General features: G+C 44.0%; 1 protein-coding gene and 1 pseudogene across 2 annotated transcripts in view; one reads left to right on the top strand and one right to left on the bottom strand.

Moving 5' to 3' along the window:
- The window catches only part of LOC144759390 (uncharacterized), a 577,744-nt gene that overhangs the window by 280,163 nt on the left and 270,959 nt on the right, over positions 1–26,622 (top strand). The gene's annotated exons all lie outside the window — the stretch shown is intronic.
- Positions 22,490–26,622, bottom strand: part of LOC144763395 (uncharacterized) — a 60,832-nt pseudogene continuing 56,699 nt past the window's right edge. Inside the window, exon 4 of the transcript XR_013596222.1 lies at positions 22,490–24,021. The product of XR_013596222.1 is annotated as an uncharacterized LOC144763395 (transcript). The remainder of the gene's footprint in view (positions 24,022–26,622) is intronic.

Raw genomic sequence — 26,622 nt, 5'->3', positions numbered from 1 at the left:
AATATGGCTCACGAAGAATAATGCAGGCTTGTAAATATGGCTCTCGAAGGATAATGCAGGCTTGTAATTATGGCAAAACAATGCGATGAGGCACATTCAGAAAGGGTCCAACAGGGCCAGTCACAGTTAACCCTGGGGGAGGGGCGACCTCGGGCCTCACGCAGTCTACCGCCCACCTCCCCAGGGGGTTACCTTTCTTATTCGGCCCTCCGGGGCCCTTGCGAAGATGCTGGCTCTGGGCAGAGGGGCGGGGGTGTGCGTCCCTCCCAGGGCCTCCTTCGGCCCGGCGCGGTGTCGCTGCTGTTCTGGGCACCAGCGCCGGGGCAAGGCCAACGTACAGGTTTCGGAAAGGAGGGGGCCCTTTAGCTTCCCGACCCCCTCCGCGATCGTTACAGGCTGTCTCCGGCCTTCCGGCAAGGCTCCGGGGCCGGGGCCGCTCCAGCCACTCACGTCTCCCGCCTCGAGGGCGCGCCTGCCTCGTCCAATGGCAGCGCGGCACCCTGGGGCAGGGCAGAGGAGCTCCCCGATCACGTGGGGCGGGACTGCTTGGCTTCAGGTGTGGTACTGAAAATTCTGGACTCATGTAATAAACTTTGTCATAGCATGACGATTTTTATATCAAAAGACCGAGAATGGCTAGTACACTATGTACAAGCATTTTCGTTATATTCCAGTAACAATTTCACCTCGAAATTGTCATTTTCGTTCTGAACCCTTGGCTTCCATTTTGTGTACAGCAGCCATTTTGTGTGTTGCCCTTTACATAGGCTATAATACAGCTAAATTCGATTCCAAAAGGCCACGTACACCTTGATTGACTTTTCCCTGACCTGGACCAGTTGAAACCATTGCCCCAGGCCGAACCTGTTTGGTCAGTTCCTCTCCCAGTGGCCGAGCAAGATAGCATCAAGGCCCAACATGCCATAAACCTTTTCATCGCGCACGCACCCTGCCTATCTTACTTCCATCTGTCCCTGTTCCTGCCTCCACAAGCTATTTACGCCATGGGCTGTGACCTTACTGTTTCGGGGTTATCCGGCCTTGTCAGCTAAAGAATGTATTCATTGTGTGGACATTGTTTATGGCCTGGACTTATCTTGAAAATGGGTTTTTTGCATCTGTGTACACGTTCTGGGAATGTACTTCAAATATGTGCCTAGGGCATGATAATTGGTATAAAGGGTCTGTGCTCAGACCAGTCAGCAGGCTATCTCATTCAGTTGCTTTAGGTGTGACTGGGCGACGTAGCCTCACAATTAATTGTAATAAAGATGTCTTTTTCATATTTCAGATTCTCTGTTGATTTCTTTGCTGCTTTTTAATGGACTACTTGATGGTAAGATCCCTGAGAAGGAGATTGGGGATTCCTGGTACGTCAGATGGCGCCCTAACAGTGGGCCTCATCAAGCAGTGACTATCTGGAGGAGTCATCTTGTCGGAGGACAGAAATCTACTGGGGAAGGCAGGACAGAAATCTACTAAAAGAGGTACTCTGTGCACAGAGGTTCTGGGGGATTTTCTGTCTTTGCGGCCCAGTATATTTTTGATTTTTCTGACTTAAACTCTCCAAAAGATGTCACTCACGACTGAGGAACCCATTTTGGCTTAAGTTTTTTTCAGTTAGAGCTTGGTAGTTAGAATTTTGACAACTATTTGCGCTTTGATAGGTTTGTATAGGTTTGTATATGCGAATTGCAATTTGTGTAGGCAGATAATGAAGAGACTTTTTTCTCCATCTGTGTTAGTTGAAGTATAAGTGGGTCGCTCCCAGTCCTTAGTTCTTTGGTATTTGGTCCTTAAGTTTATTTGAACATTGCAATTTTCAATAACCGAGGGTTTTGTATATTTACGAGTGTATCGATAGAGATAGCCCCTTGAAGTTTTGAAGCTAGATTAGTGAGCTATTAGATGCCTGATCTTAGCAAATTTGCAGCTTTTGTGTTGGCCAACTTTGTGCACGTTTGGATTAGCCGTCTAGATATCTAAATAGGTTTACATTTAAAAAACATATTTCTTCCTTGGTGACTTTGTATCCCCAGGGAATTAAAATATGACATAATACAAAACAAGGATCCTTTGTTGTACGCAGTTTTATATGCAGAACGATTTGTGGTGTTCTGCCAGCCAAAATTAGTGAATTAAGTGTATTGTGGCTTCGTGCGCTGTGTTTTTTGCAGTCTTTTGGAACACTATTGCGACGTGTTTCTTGTAAATATGACTTAGCCAGTATTTACAAATGGCTTTATTTTCGTCCTGAGTGACGATTTGTAGGTTCAATGTGTGTTTCAATGTGTGTTTCAATGTCTATGTGGTTCTCTCATTAGTGTAAATTCGGTATGTGAGTGGCGTTTGCGCAATTCATGAAAGAGATGCCTGACAGCGCTGTATTGTGTGTCCTGAATGATTTAACACTTTCTGTTTATGTTTGCAATGTCCTCAATGTGTTTGTGGTATTCTTCATGTTTTCAGTCTGTTAAGTAAAATACTGGTTGGTTAATATTGAGTAGAGACTTGAGTAAAAGATACAGAAATGAAACATGTAGTGTGCTAAGATGGGTATGTGTTGCTCTTTAGTTTGTAGAATGAGCAATTGTGCACATATACAAAACTGCCGTTACACGCTTAAAGGATAAAATTAGGAAAAACATTCAATGGATATAAATAAGGCCCCAAAAAGGAGAAAACGAAATTGTCTATTTTTTTGCAAAAATAAATAAATTTACAGCATTTTCCTTAGATGCACTGTATTAGATGTTCACAGGCAAACCTTTCAGTTGCAGTATATTTGACAGGAATGTTCATTTAGCCAGCACTTTTCCAGTTAAACATAGGTGGAATTTTGCATAACCGTCCTTTTAAATATATGTGGCGCAGAAATGTGACGCAGAAATGTGACGCGTTTTAAGTTAGGCATATGTGCGCGGGTTTGTGAGTTAATACATCCAAAATGATAGACAAGGGATGCAGTGGACTCTTATATGTAGAACAATCACAAAAAGAAATAATGGGTTTTATTTGGAGAAAAATTTATTAATTATGAAAAATAATTATTAAAAATAAGTGCTACAAAAATCGTTTTTTAATATTTATGAAGCTTAACACTCATACTATGACCTCCTAGCATTAAAATGTGATTTAAGTTATGTTGCATCACTGAAATGACAAGCATTCGTGTGTATAATTTTCCCTTGGCATAGGCGCAAACAAGCTCATTTTTATGAAGTATAAGTTATTATTTTCAAATGCCTGACTCATGGGTTATGTAATAGACATTCTAGTAATGCATATTATGCAAGAAAATTGTAGGATATTCGTTTTTTAATGCCCAAAATACAAAAGTCGATTTTGAGTAAAAACACTGTTTAAACTGCATTTTGCTTTCATTCAGAGTACTTTTAAAGTGTCTCAAGCCTAAGTAAATGCATACATTTAGGTCTTAATATATATATATATATATGCAGGTTGTGCCCTCTTATGACTCAGCGAGTCAATGTGTCAGTGCAAAGGCTTGTTTTAATATCAGAGTTAAAAGGTTCTGGCTCCAGCTAGGCCTACGAAAAAGTTTGCTAATTTAAGGTCGATGAAAATGTGTACCATCGCATAGAATTGCAACAAGCTTTTACTCTAAAGAAAAAACTGGTATTAGGTTTTGTGAATTATTGATAGTAAATGTACTAATAATCTGGGAACAGAAAGTACATTTTTTTTAGCGCCCAAAAAGGGAAATTGTATTTTATTTTTTTTAAATAGAGTGAATTATTGAGTTAAGCCTTCTGGCTTTGTCAGCTCCAGTGTGGCAGGAGCTGAGAAACCTGCAGAGGCTGCTTTGAGCTGCGCGGCCGAGATGTTATCTGTCATGTTGGCATTCAAGACCTTTTAATTAGGGCTTCGCCTGTGGAATGCAGAATGACCTCAGCATAGCCATAGATCAGCCTTCCCCCACGCTCTAACTTCAGCCGCCTCTCTGTTTTTCGCTTCCTGCCCCTGCCATGGTCCTGACCTGAGGTCATTCGAATAGCAGTAAAAGGCGGGCATTTTTACTGAAGGGAACGTTTGAAAAGGAAATAATACTGTGGCTCCTGACCTGCTCCTCCTGAACCTCTTGGGAAGGAAAATGTGAACTCTCCGATAGATTTAATTTCTGCTCATGTCAGGTGTAATATGTTCACTTCTGCATAACAAATACAAATGGCCATGCGATTTACAACCTATAGCAGGCAAATCGGATTTAATCATATTTTAGAGCCTGGAATATTCAGCGTGTTTATAATTAAAAATGTCTTCTTAGAAGCGTTACAAATTTGACTTTTGCTGGGTTGGGGTTCTTTTTTTTTTGGGAACTAGAATGAGCAAAGGATGCAGGGCACCTGTACAGCACGAAGGGCCATGTACAGCAATGATGATTGCATTTAAAGAATAAATGAGATGGCACCAGCGGAAGAGTAAATAATGGCTCCAGCCTGTGCCCGCAAAAACACCTGTTGTTTGGCAAATTATGTCACCAACACACTTATCCCAAATTAGAAATCCGGCAGGGCTGGCACAGCACTTCATCCCGCTAGTCATGATAAAGGAATCCTTTTTAGCTTGTAAGACTGCAGCCTCTTCTGTATGCCATACAAATGGTGAGTACCCTGGAGGGTTGTAGAGCCCAAACCACCCGTGGTTTGCATAACTCCCAGACACCCAGCTGCTTTCAAAATGCTGCAGATAAGCACTTTATTTAAAATGCAGTTAAATATATGCTTTAAGTCTGTAAGCTTCATTCATTGAAGGCTGCCGTGTTCTCATTTGCCGTGTTCACCCTACATCTGCGTTAAAAGCGCACACCTGAGATAATCAACGAATAAGAAAGGTATTCCTCACACAACTTCGTCCTTTATTTTCTTTTGTAGCACTAAATACACCCACCACAGTATATTGCCAATTCTCACATCTTTCAATGTGCACCCGTATAATAATTGCATTACTGCTTCCTGTGGTTTATTTGTACAAAAAGCAAAAAAATATCGTTCCCTACCTAAGGTTTCTTTTAAGGCACACTGTAATTTGGTTTACATTTTTTTCATTAGTGCACTCCCTCAGCTGGTTATTACGTACATACATGGTTGCAGGTACTTCCTTTAATCGGTGGGAAAACTGTGCATATATTCTGCACTTACAGGTGTTCGGCATGGCCCTAAAACAATAGGGTTTCTTTACAGCAAGAAATAGATATTCAGTTTTTGGATGCAACGACTATCGTTCAAATCAAGTGTGTGTTTATCACTAACAACATATTTAGTACAAGTAACTGTGCAACTCTTTTGAATACTTTTTATATTAACAGACAGTTTAACTAAAGGTTAGACAATTCATAAGCTGCATTTCTAAACATACTTCCTTACCTGCGGTCAACCAGCCAATAAATTCAGACTATTATACCTCACCAATCTTACCAGATATATTATATCGGTAGTCTTCCCACAGGACATGGCTTTTGTGTTTTTATCATATTTTCCGCACTGACTCGCTTATTTATGGGACTGATTGCTAAAACAACTGCCTGCTGCCATTTTTAGGCAGTTATTAGCAATTAAAACGTTCCATCTGTACAGTTGTAGGGAAAAGGATGTGGCATAATGGTCACAGCTGCCCACTTTGGAATGGGGGAACCAGGTCCAGCTTCGAGTCAAGTAGTCAGCAGAGTTAAAAGCCTTAGGCCTGAGTGAGAACGATTTGCCACTTAGGAATTATTTTTTTTCACAGTGGAAATTATAGGTGCAAAAATTAATATGGAGTGTCAGTATAACTATTTCTTCTAGGACGATAAAATCAGGTGATTTGATATTGCAAGGTGAACTGACAAGAGTAACAGTTAAGTCATGAAAATGTATTTTTGTATATGTTAAAATGTTTTTTTTGTGTTGTGTATTTTTCTGCTTCTGCTTGCAGATTATTCATGGATTGTTTAAAGCTGACAAGACACGTGAGTTTGGTTACTTGAAAAGAAGATGTGTTTTTGCGTAATTTCTTAAAAGAAATGTTCATGTTTTCATCTGTATATTTGGCCCTGTCGTGAAATATTTTTACTTGGTTCAAAGTTATATCTGACAGCAGACTCACACTGCATTGTGATCTACTGTCAAAAGGAGGGTATGGATTTTAGACCTGACAAATTTAGACAGGCCCAAATATTGGGATTTGGGCTGCAGGTTTATAGTGCATAAAGTACATGTGCCACGTTGCTGTGTGTCACCGCTTGTCCACACATGTGCATTATTTTGTGTATGTTTTGTTTTATATGTTGTTACTATTACCAGTTCCCCCAGTATTGTGAAAGGATCGTATGACGATACGTATTGTTACACAACAGTTGGATGGATTTGGTATAATGATAAATTTCACAGATATGGTTTTCATACTGTGAGGAAGACAGGCAGCACTTTTACCAGTGCATGCCTAAATTTGGCTATAATGATACTGAAGAAAACAAAAAAGATATACAAAATCAAAGTGTGTCATCTGCTATTAGTCACTTACTGCACATTCCCTTAAAGGAATAGGCAGCCCTAAAAATTATATATCCTGATTGGACGTAAGGATAAATTATAGATTTGTGACTCTTGTACATGGTGACCTAATTTCTATATCGCACTACTTAATCATGTTCTGTTTCCCAAATAGCATATGGCTTTGTCCCTTGAAAGGAAACCAGGTTTCATTTTTTCCCTGAAGAAGGAACTGGAACATTAGTTAGGATTACCGTATATGGTGTAGATTGCCAGCGGTAGAGTTAAAATTTGTGTAACTTTGGTCTTTTTGTATCCCCCGTACTCTTGGTGCTTTGTCACATGCCTGAGGCACCCAAGCAAACTCTTGTTCCTCCTATAGATTTTTCTTTTGTTGCTTCTCCCCTGACCGATGTCGCATCATGCTTAGTTATTGGGGATTTTTAGTTGTGTCCTACTTCCATTTCCCTTTTCCATATTCCTTTCACCAGTCATCCCATTTATTATTATGGGTGTATTGTTTATGTGCACACTTCTAGACTGAAGTGATGTATCAGGAACCCCCCATGTTACGTAAAATGTTTTTTTCAGACTGACTGTCAGGGTAGCGATAGGCTGGTTTAACTGACCCAATATTATAGTAAGACACGTTTTCAATAGGAGATATCTTAAGTTCACCTTTTTGAACATGACGAATTTTCAATGTCTATTTTAATTTTTCAGTTCTCTTTTGTTCCTGCTGCTTTAATTTTTGGTGGTATCAGATGTGTTCTAATCATGCAAATACCAGGACTTTCTAGTGTTTGTCCTTTGTCTGCACATTTGATCATTAGCCTTTGTATTGCATAGTGCACTTAATGCACCTTTTTTAAAGGGACCTTTCTTCATGTTCTTGATAATCTGTATTATGTCATTTCTCTATTTGAGATGTTCTAGATAAGGAATTTAGGAACACCTAGGTTTAATCATTGAGGAAAATATGAATTTTCACCATTAGACAATGCCACCATATGTGAAGACATCCATTTAGATAGAATTTTCGTGTAGTTATTTACCCTTAGATGATGAAGGATATGCTCTCACACGGAAACCCAATTGAAAAGCCTAGAGACACTGTTTTGCCTATTGCCTTTATGTTTGAATTGCTTTTTGAAAAATGACAGTGCATTCTAGACCAACATTGTCCCATGGCGTGTGGCCACTCCCTTGCAGATTGCAGGTCACCTGCTTGCAGTCCCCTTGTTAAAACCCATGAACTGTTTTTGCTTGATTTGAAGGAAACTAACAATTGTGTTACATTTCCTATATCACTAGGTTCTGCGGGATCTTCCAGAGTCAAAGGAAGAGTGATACCCTGCAGACCTGTGATCGAGACTAAGCCCACTCTCCATCAGTGACAGATGAAAGACAGACTTCTTGGCTCTACAATTCCTGCAACCAGAAAGTAGCGTGACAGCGATCATCAGCGTGACAGCGATCATCAGCGTGCCCCCAATGGTACCTCCCAAGCAAGCCATTTGTTTCATCAGAAGGCATTGTAAAAAGAAAAGAAAAGAGGAGCTGGTTTTTGGTTTTGCCTCAGAATTTCAGTGCAAAGATGCGAAGGATCCCTGTTGTGGATGGCAGGGCTGTCATCCAGTTTATTCAGTTTGTTCAACTGTCATGTGCTTGAACCTCTGACAGCGCGCGGTCCCCTGATCCCCTTGGCCTGAGTTTTGGCCCCCCACACACCTCTTTTCCCTTTGCTCCAGCGGAAAGGCAGTGCACCCAAGGATCCACGTTTGGAAAAAGGCACTACATTCTGGTGCCCATGAGAGAGCAGCTTGAGCGTCCTCTGACACTAAATGATGAGTGTTGGAGTCTGGAAGTGCTGCTGATCTTGAGAGGTTGTTTCTCAGTAGTGCTTGGATCTGCACGAGATGTTTTGTGCCCATGATCCATGAAGAAGCACATCATTTGTAGTGTCTGCCACAAAGAAGAGACACTGGTGCACTGCCTTGAGACATTGAGACTTTTTGAATGAGCTATGAGTGTTTGCCAGGAGGGCACTCCAACTAAGCAGTACTTTTTCTCATGAAGAGGCCTGAATGAAGAGGCCCAACGCGAAGAAGACACTGGAAGCGGATTTGATGGACAATAGAAGTCTGCCAGAGAGGCTTTTTGAACAGACTCTGGGCATAGTTGGTTGCACAAGAGGTTTCCGTGTGATTGTATAGACTACGTACTAGGAGAATGATTTTATTGTTCTGCTGGCATTATTTTAAGTAGTATTCTGTTTAGTAAAAGCAGAATAAAGTCCATTTTCTGTGAAAGAGTATCCCCTTTTCACCCCAGAGCATTAATGAGGGTCACCACTGTTTCACTTGAACATATAAGGAATTACAGAAATGCATAGGAAGACCTAAAATGTAAAAGATAATTTTAGGAATTACTTTTTGCTTAGGGTTGTGGAAAATTATGATTCATTTGTAATAGCGGTCACTATTTTGTCTATATGTTCTTAATGACGTGTTTTCTAGTGTTTTTTTAAACATGGCATTGCTTTTATGGGTGGGATTGTTTTTGCTGCCCAATTCACACCTGTACCCACCTCCCAACCTATGTCTCTTCCTACTTCTACCTTTTTGCATCCTTTCCAGATTTTACCTAAAACATGGATAGTTAGGAGATCAGAGTTTACTGAAAATTCATTTTGTACAGTTATTGCATCAACACCAGTTAGTAGCTGAACATCACTGATTGTTGGGCGTGTGGTCTTATACCACATACTACAGACAGAGGCATTCCCTATTTGGTCCAGCCATATATGGCCTTTGTGCTACTGCATGTGCAAGGAGACCTGTCCTGAGAGAATCGCTAAGTAATAGGATTATGCTTCAGCAACATCTTGAGGATTTTTATAAAATATAGGCCTGGACTCAGACTAGCGTGAGTATAGGTTATTGCCTATGTAAGGGCAAAAGGGGCGTCTGTGGTACTGAAAATTCTGGACTCATGTAATAAACTTTGTCATAGCATGACAATTTTTATATCAAAAGACCGAGAATGGCTAGTACACTATGTACAAGCATTTTCGTTATATTCCAGTAACAATTTCACCTCGAAATTGTCATTTTCGTTCTGAACCCTTGGCTTCCATTTTGTGTACAGCAGCCATTTTGTGTGTTGCCCTTTACATAGGCTATAATACAGCTAAATTCGATTCCAAAAGGCCACGTACACCTTGATTGACTTTTCCCTGACCTGGACTAGTTGAAACCATTGCCCCAGGCCGAACCTGTTTGGTCAGTTCCTCTCCCAGTGGCCGAGCAAGATAGCATCAAGGCCCAACATGCCATAAACCTTTTCATCGCGCACGCACCCTGCCTATCTTACTTCCATCTGTCCCTGTTCCTGCCTCCACGAGCTATTTACGCCATGGGCTGTGACCTTACTGTTTCGGGGTTATCCGGCCTTGTCAGCTAAAAAATTTATTCATTATGTGGACATTGTTTATGGCCTGGACTTATCTTGAAAATGGGTTTTTTGCATCTGTGTGCACGTTCTGGGAATGTACTTCAAATATGTGCCTAGGGCATGATAATTGGTATAAAGGGTCTGTGCTCAGACCAGTCAGCAGGCTATCTCATTCAGTTGCTTTAGGTGTGACTGGGCGACGTAGCCTCACAATTAATTGTAATAAAGATGTCTTTTTCATATTTCAGATTCTCTGTTGATTTCTTTGCTGCTTTTTAATGGACTACTTGATGGTAAGATCCCTGAGAAGGAGATTGGGGATTCCTGGTACGTCACAGGCCTACCGCGGCCTGACAGATTCAAAGCGGCGGCCCTCTCCTGGCATCGAGGGCCGCCGAGGGGGCCAAACACAGCGCGGGACACAGTGCACAGGCGGGCAGCCTCAGGACAGGCCGGCAGCGCCTCCCAGGCGTCGCGTGGGCGGCGCTGATGCTGCGGTGACGTGGGGGGCCCTCCTCAGGCAATCAAGTACAGCGCTTGGCGGCGCTTCTCAGCGCTAGGCGCCGGCAGGGCAGGGAGGCAATTTTGACGATTCCTGACAGGGCAGGCAGCCTCAGTCACAGCGCTGGGCAGGAGGGCAGGTTACAGCGCTCCACAAGTTAGTCAGTCAGAACTGTGGCAGGATGGGGGCAAATTACAGCGCTTGTCACACAGTTCAGTCAGGGGGAGACAGGTAGGCCCAGCTGAAGGCAGGGGATGCGCAGGGCAACTCAGTCCAGTACCTTGTCTCATGAAGTAGGTTTCTTGGCGCTTGGATGATTCTGCACCCTTGGTTGCTTGTTTCTTGAAGTTGCAGAAGAGGGGGGGGGGATGAGTTGAGGGCCTGAAGAATTTCTCCTCAGTCACTGCAGATGGGCCCTGGGGGTTCCCTACCACTGGGCCAGATCAGGGAGCTAGCTTTGGACACCTCACTGAGCTTAAGAGGCAGCACCTAAATCCTGTCACTCCCAGTAGCATAGGTTCCCCAATAGGCCCTCCCGCCTTAAACTCCTGCGTGGGTTCCCCAGGTCAGTGATGCCCCAACTGACTGGAAAAAGTTCCCTCCCTGGCTTATATATGCCCAGGTCAGGTGACCACTCTCTAAGGCGGGAAAAGTCAGGTCCGCCTTCCTTCTGGAAGGTTCCAGGAGCTTCCCCACTCTAACTATGGACAGGGGCTGGGTGGCTGGTGTTGCAACAATGTATGGGGACCCAGCCTGCTCCTGGCAACTAGGGTGCTACACTAAAAAGACCACGCTGCAGTAGCAGGGGTCAGTGGCAGCCATGTTGAAAGTAGAGAGCACCTGCACCCTAACACAGGTTAGCTGTGAAAAGGTGCCCGAAGACCTAAGGGTCAACAAAAAATAGGTGGAAAAAATGAGGCCAGGGCAAAAAGTCACGGGGGAAGATCACCCTAAGGCTGACAGGTCTAACAGTAAACAACACGAAAATAATCCGCAAAACACTCCACTATCTCACTTGGGTCAGTCACACTCACTCCATCTAAAGTCTGAATCACAGGAACCACACGACTCGCTCTCTCCTTCTTGTCAAGCCACGCGATCAGTTTACCCGCCTTATCCCCGACATCATACAGTCTACCCTGCTGCTCCCTATACATCGACTTGGCAGCATCAGTAACAAGGGATTTATAATCTAGCTGCTTCAGACCAAGGGCGTGGAGTCCATCATGGGTGACGCCGGATTCTAGGTCAGCCACCAATTTCAATATTTCGGCTTCAAGACTCACCACCTCCTGATTCCTAGCTTTCTTAGTTTCAGCAATTAAGGATAGGGCCTGTCCACGGTTAACAGTCTTAAAAGCCTCCCACAGTGAAACAGAGGAGGAAACAGACCCCTCGTTCTCCAGGAAATAGTGGTCTAGGGACTTTATCAAACTGTTACGGGTCTTGGGATTACGCAAGTGCCAAGGGTTGATAGGGACAACCCGCCCCGCAGCGTTCACCCCAGTGTCCATGCAGAGCCACAATGGAGAGTGATCCGAAATGCCCCGGGCCAAGTGTCTGATTTCCCTGACAGAAGAGGACTGGACAGCGGGCATAAGGATGTAATGAAGTTTGGAAAGACTCCCATGGGCCCCAGAGTGAAAGGTGTACTGACTCTGTGTCGGATGTATCAGCCTCCAGCAGTCTACCAGACCAAAGGTGTCCAAGAACCCACGAACATTGATAAGATGTTGGATAGATGCACAGCTTTTGCTGTTGTGGTGATGTTTGGAGAAAGTTTATTGTTATTTTATGGTGCTCCTAAAGGTGACGGCGAGGGTCCAACGGCGTCTTGAATTATGAGGTAGAAGTGAAACTAGACAACAAACATGTGTGTCTTAAAGGGATGAAACTAGATGCCGTCTAGTTTCACTTCTACCTCAAGAACCCACGAAGCCATGACTGAGAATTAGGAAGATCCCTGGGGGGGTGACGATCCAAAGTGCCAGAAAGCACTGAATTAAAATCCCCACCCATAAGGAGAATACATTCAGGGAGCTCCAGCATCACACTGCCAATATCAGAGAAGGTAGAAGTCTGGAGACCCGGGGGAACGTATGCAGTGAGCAATGTAAGAGTCTTACCCTCCCACCTACCAGTGAGGGCGGCGTAACGCCCTCTGCCGTCGAGGATTACGTCATCAATCTCCAAAGGGAGAGAAGACCGAACCAAAATACCCACCCCTCTAGAACCAGAGGTAAACCCAGAGTGCGCGACCAGACGATAACCCCACCTATTCATTGCGTGACACATATTTCCCACCAAATGCGTCTCTTGCAAAAGTACCACGTCAGGAGACAAGCGACGCAGATACTGCAGCACCACACCCCGTTTTATGCGATCGCCCAATCCATTGACATTCCAAGATATTAACCTCAACCCACTACCCCATCCCAACAAATAATGCATGAGTCACCCCACAAAGAGCAGAACATTCGAAGCTTGGAAAAAAAACAATACGTCGCCTTGAGAAAGAAAAACAGACTCACAAACACCCCTTCCCACCCCCCAACCAACTCCAGTTACAACTCCCCCCTCCCTGCACCCCTGCAGTAGACTAAATAGCCACCCCAACATGCAGTGTGCCTGTCCCCCTAACAGTCCCAATCTACAGAAAGACCCCAGAGGAGGAAAGAGGCCCATCCCCCCCGCCACCCTGAGGAGAACATCAGTGAAAAACATACGTATGAAAAGCATAGAACCCAGCTGACCAGTGTCAAATATCAGGGAGCAGGGGCCGAGTCATCAGTTTTGTTTAGGCTCACCACCCTCGGCACCACCAGGGTGCTCAGTGCGGTCGCTCCGGGCAGGCAGAGAATCCAGCCAGTCACCCACAGTCTCTCGCCGGTCAAAGAAAACTGTCCGTTCCTCATAAGCCTAGTAGGGATAAGCATTGCGTATTTCAGGCCTAGGTCTTGGAGACGTCACTTTACCCCCTGAAAACCCATCCTTTGCCTCTGGACGAGCTGAGTAAAGTCCAGGTAAAAGTTGACTTTGGAGTTCTCGAATTTCACTGGGCCGCTCACCCTCAAGCCTGCAGGATAGCGTCACGGTCCCTGAAGTGAAAAAGCTTTGCGATGATAGGCCTCGGAGGGGCGCCCGGTTTGGGCTTTCCACCCTGAGCTCGATGGGAGCGCTCCACTGCAAAGAACTTGCTCAGTCCAGAAGGGGCAAGATGGTTCAGGACAAGATCCTCAACCAGGAGATCCATCGGGTGATCCTCGGGGTTTTCTGGAACACCTATGACGCGGATGTTATTGCGTCTTGCCCTGTTCTCAAAATCCTCCAGCCGATGAGACATGAGATCATTAGCTGATTTCAGATTACCAGTCTCGGTTTGAAGCTCAGACACATCGGCCGTGAGGCTAGAAGTCTTCAAGTCCAGCGATTTCACCTTCTCGTTGGTTTTAGCCAGGTCGGCTCTGATCCGGGTGACATCGATGGCCACCTTGTCGATTTTACTAGCAAGAGCCTCATACTGTTGGTCGATGGTCTCCTTCATACTGGCGATGGCGCCCATGATGTCATGAAGAGACGGATCCGTAGAGGCAGTGGAGTCATCCTTGGGGTCCCCCGGGGTGTGGCTGGCGCCACCAGGAGATCCTTTAGATTGAGTATACCGGTCCATAATGTTGGTTTGGACCGGTCCCCCGCGGAGGGGCGTCTTAGTCTTCCGTTTCTCGGCTTCGGTCCTGGCAGCCATGCTGGAAGATGCGCCCCGGAGGGACCCGCGAGACCTAGTGAAAATGGCTGCCTGCGGGCAAGGCACCAACAGTCCACAAAAACAGGCTCGCATGGCTGAGGCGAAGTCACAGTTCGACCCAACTGCGTAGAGGGTAGAGTCACACTCCAACTGAGCCGAGGCTGGACAGATCTCCGACCGATTGGAACTGCCCCGCAGTCCGACAACGCCAGAACTCAAAAGCGAAACTGAAAGTTGAAGTAGGGCTACTGGGGGAGAACCCCTCAGCCGTTGTTGTTCAACTCCGTCCGGGCGTCACAATCCACCAAGACCCCGGCTTACCGCCGGGTGGGCCTCAAAAGTTCAAAACGACGTAGTTTCGGTTCCCAAAGTCCGAATCAAAATTTGAAAAGAGTTATGACTTCAGCTAAGGTTCCTCTTCAATAAGCCGTCCAGAAATTCAGGATGTTGTCAGGATAAGTTGCGAAGAGTGGCGAGGGTCCGGGGAGCTCTGTGCTCATGCGGCCATCTCGGACGCTCACGTAGCTCCTCCCCCTCCATTATCACATTTTTGATCTGCATGATTTGGGACTTAAGGTGTGTGGTGTGTTCAGTTAGTAGTTACCAACAAGCCGTCCATTTCCATATGTGCCATTCTCAAACTGCTGGTTGATGATGGACTGCCGGAAGACACCTTAGGGTATTAGTTGCGCACTAAAAATCCCATAAATAAATAAATAAGATGTAGGTGTCATGCACACTCCCCGGAAACTTGGCGACAACATTGCTGAACAAGCCCAGGTGGTCCGCGGTTGCCTGCATATTCATGTAGTGTGTGTGCTTTCTGTTCCTGTAGATGTGTTCAGTGTCCGCAGGAGGCACAAGTGGAACCTGGGTACAGTCAATTGCCCCCAACACAATTGGAAAGCCAGCATTGGCATAGAAGCGCAGTGTTGGGGAAGCGTATGTGCTGTGGCGTCAGGCTGATAACAGCATCCAAGACAGTTGGGAGGAACCTTGAGAAGGATGATTGGGAGACTCCACCAACTCTTAGCCAACATGTGCAGCACTGCTAGTAGCTTTGTCTGTGGAGGGATGATGGTGCTACGCTGTGATGGTGCCTGCAGCCTGGGGGCTATCTGGGTTCTTTATGCGGAGGATGGAAGTCCTTTTTAGCCTCTAGTGGGCTATCACATCCTCTGGCGTGAGGTGTATCAGCGTGATGTGTTGGTGGTAGACCTGCTCTCTTCTTTGGCGCTGGGTACGGTGGCGGTAGTTGTTGTGGTCTTTTTGGGACTCCGAGCTGCAAGAATAGCACCTCCGTGGCATCAGTATGTTAGCAAATGAGGCTCTGGGGTAGTCTCCCTTATGTCCTCTTTTGTTATTACCATTTTTTAGACCACCTTTTTTCTTGTCTTAATAACCAGGTACTAAGGGTCATCAGCGGCTATTTTGAGAAATTATCGCCGGACCGGGCGATCATTGTAAATATCGGGAAGTGGGGTTAGCGGCCGTTTTTTTGCACGGAAACGCCTACCTTGCATCTCATTTTAGTTAGCTATCACTAACCGAAGTGGCGATCGAAAAAACTGACAGTTTCGCCACACAACTGTCGCTATCTGCAGTTAGGGGCAACCGGTAAATATGGCTGGGACACGTTTCCCTACTATCCTAATAAAAAATCTGCATATAACAAAAACAGCATTGGTTTACATTTCTCAAATTTCTTGCAGCCACTTCTGCCAGTGGTCGTGCCCTTTCTTTCCTGTATTCGAAGAAATGGCTTTGTGTGCCTTTTTTTTCAATAATTTTTTTTCCCCAGTTTTCATAAAAGCTTAGGACTTGGCTTGAACCATGTTTCTGTTCTACTTGGCTTAATTCGATTATTTTTAGACAAAATATGCTTGTCCTTAAAGCTGCTTAATTTGAACTATCTCTGGAACAACAAACTTTGGTGGAGCCGCGCTTTCACCATTCTCATATGCGTCAAATGACACTTCACGTGTCAATCCCATCGGAGCAGCTGCACTATTGACTTCGCCTTTAATGTCGCATCTGATGCTTTATTCACCGGCATCATCTAGGACTTCAATGTTTGGCCACGTTTTGCCTTCTTTATTGTCTACAGTCGATTTACCAATGCAGCGGGTTCCTACCCTACAGCTTCTTCTGATCGAAACAGGAATTATCATGCCATCACCTCCACTCATGGATTCAGTCTTGACATTGCAGCAGTAGAAGACTCACCTTTTGATTTGCCATTGGTTCCAGACTGAAACAAACACTTGAATAAGAGAAAAGGGATCAGTTGCTGCTGGTCCTACTTTAGCCATTCCATCCAAAGTCAGCTTTTTGCGTTGAATTCTTTTTTGGTTTTTTTTTTTCGTACCATGTGGCATATGTGAATTAGGCAGAGAGCTTTTTTCAAGCCTGGTCGTTGATTGAAATAATGTACACATATTCACTAGAAGTGTTGACCTATCAATGGGGGGGTTTCATACGCTTTGCGCTTTTATTGCTTTTGTATTCGTGCTCTGTATTAGATGTAAAGGCATTTTAGTTGAGAGTATCTTCATCATTTCCACTTGAAGGTCATGCACTGGCACTTTCTAAGGAGCAGCACAAAACAAAGAAAGAGACTTCCTCTCAAAGCAAGACTAAGAAACATCAGATCGCTGCGAGTGAAGTTATATGTGTAATGGACAACTCGTTTATTGAGTATTTTTGGTGCTAATATAGACATTAGCTATGAGCTAAGAAGCGAGATATTCCAATAACGATTGATTACATCAATTGTCCGATTTAATGATCGTCATCTGATATTTTGCCGTGTTTTCTGGTTGTTACCTGTATGGCATTTCTGCTTTGCAAATAATTTTTTTTTCTGGCACAACACTTATTTATACATTCACATTAGAACTGAGCTTTAATATTTAAACCCCCTTTTAATATATAAATATAGTGTTTATTTCTTATGTGTCTTTTTTGTGCTGAAAGGAGCTTCAGAACTCACTAATAAATGTCTTCCTGGCATCCTCTCACAGGACTGGTCGTTGCCCAATAAGCATTATCCCGAGATAAGTCGAGGGAGGTGCATGGGCCGCAGTGTGTCTGCCTTTCCTGCTTCTGTTGGTAAGTTGGTTTATGCATGTGTCTGCCAGGAGGTGATTGTAGAGATGTATATGCACAATTCACTTGATGTTGCCATTCTATCAGGATCCTATTCACATTCCCTTTGACTGACAGATGTCAGCCCACATCCAGCTTCAGCAGATGCAACACCCTCAGTGGATAATACAGAGTGTCACCTTAGTGCTTTGAGTTAAACAAAGAACTAGAACTTACTTACATTTAAACAACTTTGATAGCAGGGCCTAGTGTTTATTAGAGTCACTCCGGTGTCCTCATGACCACAAGAGTCTGGAGGGGATACTCCCGGGTACCAGATGGCCGGGGTAGGCCTTCAAATTACTGCATAGGGTACAGAATATTAAACTTGGGCTTCTTCTTTGTGAGATTATGGACACTGAGTTCTTGGTGTAAGGCTGAGCTTGACAATATAAGGTTCTCACCCCAAGATGGTGTCCTCTCCACTGGGAATGGCATGAACTTCCCAGACATACCAGTGTCTCTTCCTATAGGGTCAGTTCATATTCTTGCCACACTAAAGGCAGTTCTTGGAAATGATGCATGTCTCACAATGCATTTCTTCCCTACTTTTTTGTTGCACTCAATGGCTCTTATTTTTGCCCCTGATTTTTCTTAGAATATTTTAATCATTCCTAGTGAATTTTTCATTTGCCGTTGTCTGGAATAGCTTTTGTTACTTTTTTCATTTTTCCTTTAACTAGTTTTGGATCAACTTCCTTGAGGGTCATCTGCCTCCAGACGTTTTACCTGCTTCAGTGTTCTCTCTCCTAAAGACATGGGGAGGTTGAAGCCTTGCTGATGATCACCAACAACATCTACAAAACCAATCACAATCTACACAGATCACCAAATGAGTTCTTTTACCATTAGGTGGTTTCAATCCATTGACCCTCCAGAGGAGACGCTGTCACTTTTCACATCTATTCTACTGTGCATTGCGGCATTGTGGCTCCTGGTGCGAGTTTTCTTTTTTTATAAACATGTTTTCATTTATTGAGGGTACAAACCTTCCGGTTTCAGAAAATCAGTGCAGAAACAGCAATCTCTTAATTCAGATCAATCGTATAAAATAACAATAAATGCACTACAAGTGGAATGGAAATGTACATGAAGAAATAATACCTCCTAAACTAGGAGCGCATCTGCATCTCTACTTTGTACAATGCATATAGCACGTTTAAATTTCTCAATAAACAAACCGCAAAAACAAAATGTCATAAACAATCCCACCCCCTCTTTCCCCTGGTCACACACACATAAAGGAATCTCCGGTCATGCCCTAGGTCACTGCACCCCATCGCTCCATACAACTATGTGATTACTCTACGTTTATTACGAGAGCGTCCGTACACTGCTCCTCTGAGTCGTCCTCAGTGCGGACTGTTTGTGTGCTCTCCAATCGCTGCGTGTCAGAGGCAATCTCTAAAGGGACCTCCAACATCAAAGCATACCAGGTCCTAGCATCCTCTTCCAACTTATCATCCCTCCTGACCCTCTTCATTCGGATCCATTCCGCTGTTACCCATACCCTCAAATCTTTGGCCCAACTTTCCACCTTGGGGGGTTGGGAGCCCATCCAGTGAATTGCTATCCGTCTTTTGACCAGCACTAACCTCAGTTGGAGAAATCTACGTGTAAGCTTCCTACCCTTGAGACAGGGGAGTAAACCCAACAGAATCTCTTTAATAGACAGGGGTAGCGTCCATCCTGTTACTCGGCGCAATCTCCCTAGTATGGAGTCTCAAAAAGAGTTCAGTCTCGGGCACTCCCATACCATATGCAAAAATGAGGCAGCATCACAACTACATCTGGGACAACAGGAGGAACGTTCTGGATATATTTTATGCAGCACTCGCGGTGTTAAATAGGTTTGATGTACAATATTAAAGTGGATGAGTTTAAATCTGGTATTGGAACTGATTTGTTTCACTCCTTCATGCACCCTCTTCCATTCAGAATCTGTAAGGGGCACCTCCAACACTTCATCCCATCTATACTGAGTCTATGGCCTCCTGCAAGACTCACCAGGGCCTGAAGGGTGGCAGGCATTGGAGGCTCCTCGGGGAACGTCGGCCATATCACCCGTGCTAAAACAGCAACTTTTTCATACTGAAGATATTGACCTCTTTCCAGATCAAACCCAGTCACTGCTTCCTACCTGGTCAGAAAATGCGGATTTAAATACAGATCTCCCATCATTCTACAGTTGTCCTCCACCCATCTTGAGACGGACATAACTTGATCGATCTGCCCAAATGGGAAAACTTCCCATAATGGAGCTTATGGGGCATAAGGTGCACTTCGTATTGCAACCTTAACTGCAGACTCCCATGTAGAGGCCACATTCCTAATAATATGAGATGATCAGGCACACGTGATCCCAACATCAGCAGGTCCAGGAGTGAATTATCCCAGTGAGTTCCCCTCAGCAATTGTTTCTCCCAATTATCTTGGTCGTTGAGCCGTTGTACAGCATGCTAGAGCTGTGCTGCTAAATAATAAAATTCCAATTTTGGTACTTTCAGACCTCCACTTTCCCAAGTTCTCTGCAATGTTTGCGACCCATTTCGTTTCGATTTGTTTACCCACAACAGTTCTACCAGCAGGCGTTCTAGTCGGAGGAAGCACTCCCATGGTATCCGATAAAGGGAGTTATGCATCACATATAAACATCGGGGAGGACCACCATTTTTATCAGAGCCACACGCCCCATTAGTGATAAGGCTAAGGTATGCCAAGACTCTACTGACCTATGGAGGGTCCTGGGGTGAGTTGTCCATTATTTGGGCAATCTCAAAAAGCACTTAACAGACCTGCAAGGAAAGAGGTGGTCATAATATTAATTTCCTATTATCTTGCTCTCCTCTGAATCCCTATACGATTTGGTGCCGTTACTATCGCCCAGAGGACCATACGCTAACTCCTGCTCAAACAGCACTGCCAGCCTTTTGCCTTTATTTCTTTGCTCTAAAAGCGGAGGTGAGTTTTGTGGTCCTCTTCCGGAGTGCTCTCATTCTTTTCGTTTTTATCAAATGTTGTATTTATATTTTCGCATTCAAAAATTTGTAGTGTATCAAACGAAGTTAAAAAGGTGACGTGCCAAGGGGGAAGCCATTCTGTGTAACTTTTGAAGAGTTGCAGCATTAGCCATGCAAGTAGAAAATGATGAATTGAGGGTAGGTGGCAGGATCTAAATGATGAGTTGACAATGTTGATGTGCAGTCTCTCTTCCTCTTCTGATGCCTTTACAAGGCCAACATTCATGGCTCGACACTACAATAGATCAGCTCCTTCCTCTTTTGATGCACTGAAGTAGTCAGTTTTGCCCCTACTAGTCCAAAGCCTCTATCCCTGCTTTAAAGCACTCCTCAAGTGTCCTTTCGGAGCCCTACACTGTTTACCATCTACATAACCTCCTGTCATGCAGCACCATTCGCTCTTATAGATTCAACATCATATACTACGCAGGCAACACTCAGCTCACCCTCTCCTTTTCAGAAGTTACTTCCACTACCCAAGCAAACTTTTAAGACTGTATGTCCTCAGTACCACCCTGGGAAAAACAGACACTACCTCAAATTTAACAGCGACATAACAGAAGAAGTGCTTTTTGACAAAGAGAACTTTTTCTGATCCCCAGGCTGGAGGCCCATTGAGCCAGGTCTGACTCCCTGCCCACCCAGTGCTAGCAGGAGCCAGGGCATCGTGACGAGTAGTAAGAACTATATAAATACATTTATAATCGACAGCTGAGTTTACATGACCAATCAAGTTAAAACAGTTGCTTCTACACCCTCAAAAGTCTAAGGAAAGTCTCCAAATGGCTCACTTTGGATACCTGTAGCTCAGTCATGAAAGTCTCTGTCGCCTGCAGGCCAGGACTACAACAATGCCCAATACATTGGCATCACTGCCCAACTTACTAAAAGACTCCAAGTTATACAGAACACAGCTGAAAGACTCACACTAAAACTGCCACACTGCATTCAAACATCCAAACACCTCAAATACCTTCACTGGCTCCCTCTCCACAAGAGCTGTGTTTTCAAACTCGTCACACATACCTAAAGAACTCAACACGACCAAGGGCCACGCTACCATAACAATCACATCCTGTTTCACAACAGGGGCCAGACACCGTTGCTTCGCTAACCCACTCCCCATTCATATCCCCTGCATCTGCCAGGCCAGAGCCAGAGGTCAAGCTTTCTCCTACATTGCCCCAAAATCCTGGAACAAACCACCCTACCGCATCAGAGCCACCGACTTCGTCTTTGAATTCCACAGGCAATCACATTAGGCATTATGTAAATGGGTCACAAGAGGTGAAAAAACCTACATATCTTAGATGGATATTTGGGCGTACATACACAAGTTGAGGTCATGATGCTGGAATCATTGTACAATTTCATATTAGGAGAATGCCTAACTTAAGCTAGCACTAGTCAATCTGAATGCAGCTGCTGTTTTGTCGGACTCTTGATTTAGTTATTTGGCATCTGAAAATACCAGTATTTCTGTTTGGAGACACTATTAGAGATTCTGTAGGATCAGGGAGCTGCAATTAGGGATATTTAGGTTTAATTTGAAAATTAAATAAGCTTTTGGGTACTAGTTTTATTTTTCTTCAGATGGACAGAGGGACATTTCAATTCAGCAACAACAGCACCTTCGGAAATACATTTGACCTTGGTGCTACTGTAAATTAAATCATTATAGTGCAACAATTTAGACCTATATTTATTCTCTCTTGTTCTCCTTTCAGCCGTTCGCTCAGCCAGGATATAAGTTGATCCTAAATGGCCCCTCTGCCTCTTTTCACTGTGCTGTGAAAGGAGATGTGAATCCATGTTTCAGTGGGCATAATATGCACTTGCTAGAAATCCATAACAATGTGATTGAGCGATGGTGGTGTGAAGTATCAGTGATCAAGGTATTGCAATACATATTGAGATTCACAGCCCTGAAGCGCAGGATAACAAGGAGCAAAACACTGGTCTCTACCCTGCATTATTCACATAAATGCAGCAGATCTTCTGTATTGATTTTAATCTCATGTTCGACTTCCAGACCCACGAAAAACAAATCAATTGAATCAATATTTAAAAGTTCATTTATTTATATAAATAAAAACAACAAGTGGCAGGCAATCATACTGTAGTGATAATTCTATCATCGTTTCAGGTTTTCAAGAAAGCAAGGGCCACTTTTTAAGGCAATGGGAAAAATCCGATGAAGGGGCATCGTTTATTTTAAATAATTCCAAAAACACAAAAACTCCATAAATATGTGGTAACAGAATAAAAGTCCAATCCTTACATGAGTATATGTATAGAATGTTTTCTTTAAAAAAAATATTATCTGTACTCTATATCTGAGAGATGTTGTTGAACATCAGCCTTCAATGTAAAATTCTGAAGATACGCTTGGCACTGAAACTGGGCTATCGATTGCGGATTCCAACATGCTCGATAAGTTCCCATTTCAGACTAAAATGGTCTTTATCCTGTGTGTATTTTAAGGTGATTTGTATGATCTGACCTTCGAGTAAAGTTTTTCTCACACTTTGTACAATGAAATGGTTTCACGCCTGCATGTGTCCTTTTATGCTCAAGAAGACCCAACCTTCGAGCAAATGTTTTCTCACATTCATTGCAGTGAAATGGCCTTGCTCCTGTGTGTATTCTTTGATGCTCTATAAGATTTATCTTTTGAGTAAAGGTCTTTTCACATTCAGTACAGTGAAAGGGCTTAACTCCTGTGTGTACCCTTAGGTGAACTACAAGAGTTGACTTTCGATTAAAGCTTTTCTCACACTCTGTGCACTGATGTAGCTTTACTCCTAAGTGTATTTGTTCATGAGAAAGAAGAGTTGACTTATGGGTAAAGCTTTTTTCACAAACATTGCAGTGATATGGTCTCAGCCCTGTGTGTATTATTTGATGACGTAGGAAATTAGATTTTTGTGTAAAACTTTTGTCACACTTGGTGCAGTGAAAGGACTTCAAACCTGTGTGTATTCGTTGGTGCTCAAGAAGACTTGCCTTACTAATAAATCTCTTCTCACACTGGGTGCATGGAAAGGGCCTGATTCCTGTGTGCAGTTTTTGGTGCTGTTGAAAATTTGACTTTTGAGAAAAAGCTGCATTGAAAAGGCCTCGCACCTGTGTGTGTTCTCTGGTGATTTAGAAGACGTGACTTACGAGCAAAGCTCTTGTCACACTCTGAGCAGTGAAAAGGCCTCACCCCGGTGTGTCTTCTTTCATGCTCTCGAAGATATGACTTTGTAGTAAAGCTCTTTCCACACTCGGTGCAGGGGAAAGGTCTTAGCCCTGTGTGGATTCTCTGATGTACCTCAAGAACTTCCTTACTAATACATTTCTTCTCACCCTCGTTACAGGTAAAAGGCCTCACAGTTGAGTGTATTTTTCGGTGATGACAAAGAGTTGCCCGATGGGTAAATCTTTTCCCACAGTCATTGCATTGGAAAGGTCTCACACCTTCGTGGATTCTACGATGCCCTACAAGATCTGCCTTTTTGAAAAAACTCTTCTCGCACTCAGTACACGGAAACAATCTTTGCTTTTTGTGGATTTGTTGATGTTTTTTTAAGGTGGACTGGTGAGTAAAGTTCACCTTGCATTCAGAGCATGTATAAGACTCTTTCTCATTCATTTTTCCTGTCTCCAATTGCTGTGCTGTAGAATAAAATAAGAAAGGCAAATTTAAAAATGAGAATTTGTTTAATAAAATATAAAAACAGAGCTGCGATGCTAAATATCAAAGCTGCAAAGTCATTTTTAAAAGAAGATGTTGGGGGTCTTACTAAAATGAAGGTTTCAAACTTTCCATTGATACACACATGTTGGACAGTTCCTAATATCAAGTGCTATCCATTAGTCCTTCCAAAGGACAATACCAGGATTTTCGGTGACACACTGAATGAAGGAATTGGCGGATATTGTGCAATCTTGTGACTTGGAAATGCTTGGCAATACAGCCGCAATAAGGCAGTGTATGAATTTGTTCAGGGGCCCCAGATCAGACAGGGGCTATTGGGCCCCAATCACGGTGTTTGAGGTTGTCAGTCACTGGTAAAGAAATGCGTTACTTACCTGTAACTGCAGTTATCCAGTATTGGTGTCTTTCATAGAATCACATGCCTGAATCATTCCCCGTCGTTGGAATGGGGAGTCCCCGGTACATAAATAAAGTAATGTCCCATAGACATACAGACAAATAGGCCTAAAGGTCTCAAATGAGTAACCTATCCCTGTCCTTTTGTAGAAAGGACCAAACTCTAGAAAAGAGCCAATCAGCTGACTCCTCCCTCTAGAACCCTCCTGGAAGGAGCCTCAGTACCTCAGATTTTCATACGCACAAAGCTAAGAAGGTGTATCACTGAGAGAGGTAGGTGAGCCCTTCTGGGGAGGCGGGAGGGTTGCATGTGAATTTATGAAAGACACCAATACTGAATAACTGCAGTTACAGGTAAGTAACACATTTCTTATCCAGTATTAGGGGTGTCTTTCATAGATTCACATGCCTGAATCAGAGTAGCAAGCAATGAACCAAGCACATTTCGCATGGTATAGGATATACAAGTCATTAGATAAAAACATATCAAACGACTAATAGAAATATGCAATCACAAGCAAGAAATACCACCACATTATACAATAGAGAAATGTGCATACATGAGAAGGATGGAGGGATGAAAAGAAGGCTCACCTCTACTGAAATAGAAGACAAAGACAGCTGATAGCCAGAAACCCGGTCCTAGGATGCTTGATTCTGGTCCAGGGAAGACATGGCTTGGCAGTTTGGTCTGGACTGTTCCCATGAGGCACAGGGTCAAGACTGATTTGCATATGGCCATGTCTGAACTGGGGTAGCTTGGTGAGCAAAATAATGATGGATTAAACCCAGATCTGTGACTGGGGGTGAATGTTTTGCCATTGTGCAACATTCCGTCCATCATCTTGTGTGTTTTGCTGTCCCACTGCAGTATCCTTCATGAGTTCTGTATCCAGGCAGTAATGCCTAGTGAAGGTATGTTTCGACTTCCATGTTGCTGCTCTACAAATGTCTATAACAGGCACTCCTGCAAAAAGCGCCATGGATGTAGATATTGCCCTGGTAGAGTGAGCTCTCACTCTAGATTGTAGGGGTTGCCCAGCTTGTTCATGACAAAATGAAATAGCTGCCGAAATCCAGCGGGAAATACTTTGCTTGGTGAGAGGAAGGCCCTTCCGGGGCCTACTGTAAGCCAAAAATAGCTGATTTGACTTTCTGAAAGTCTTTGTCTTTTCAATATAGAATTTCAGGCAGCGTTTGAGATCCAGAGAGTGTAGCGACCTTTCCGCTGGAGAACTGGGATTCGGGAAGAAAGAGCGCAAGACCACAGGTTCGTTGAGATGGAAGTCCGACGGGACTTTTGGAATAAATCTTGGATTTGTCCGTAAAATTACTCTGTCCTGCTTGAATTGCAGAAAGGGTTCTTGTATCGAGAAAGCTTGGAGCTCACTCACCAACCTTGCGGAGGTGAGTGGAAGCAGGAGGGCTGTCTTCCAAGAGAGATATTTCAGGTCAGCCCTGTGTACCGGCTCAAAGGGATGCTTCATGAGCTGATCAAGGACTGTGTTAAGGTCCCAGGTAGGCGGCAAATTTTTCACAGGGGGAAAAGTTCTGTAGAGTCCTTTCAAAAACTGTTTGATCAGTCTGTGAGACAAAGAGAAGGGCCCGTAGGGGATCTTCTGTAACGGGATATCGCAGCCCAGTGTACCCTGACGGAAGCATGAGCAAGGCCTGAGTTTGCCAGATGGAGAAGATAAGGCAACACTTGTTACGGAGAGGAAGAGAAAGGATGTACCCCTTGAGCCCTACACCAGACGCAGAGCATCTTCCATTTCAAAGAGTATGCCTTGTTGGTACTATCCGCTCGTGCCCGAGCCAAGACTGCTCTACAGTCTGGCGGAATGTTCAAATTCTGGAGTTCTCTGAACTCAGGAGCCAAGCGGCTAATTTAAGAGAGGCCAGATTTGGATGCTGGACTTGCTGGTTGTTCATCGTGAGTAGGGACGGAATTTGTTTCAAGCGCATTGGCGGATCCAGAGACAGGCTGTGAAGTTCCGTGAACCAATGTTGGCGTGGCCAAGTTGGGGCTATTAAAATGAGTGTGCAATGTTCTGCCTTCAGTTTCCTGAGGACTCTGGGAATCAGTGGAAACGGTGGAAAGGTGTACGCAAAGACGTTGCACCATGCGATCGAAAATGCATTCCCTAGAGACCCTTTCTGGG

Source organism: Lissotriton helveticus, chromosome 1_1, assembly GCF_964261635.1.
Source record: "Lissotriton helveticus chromosome 1_1, aLisHel1.1, whole genome shotgun sequence".
Classification (NCBI taxonomy): domain Eukaryota; kingdom Metazoa; phylum Chordata; class Amphibia; order Caudata; family Salamandridae; genus Lissotriton; species Lissotriton helveticus.
This window is presented reverse-complemented; position numbering and strand designations above follow the sequence as displayed.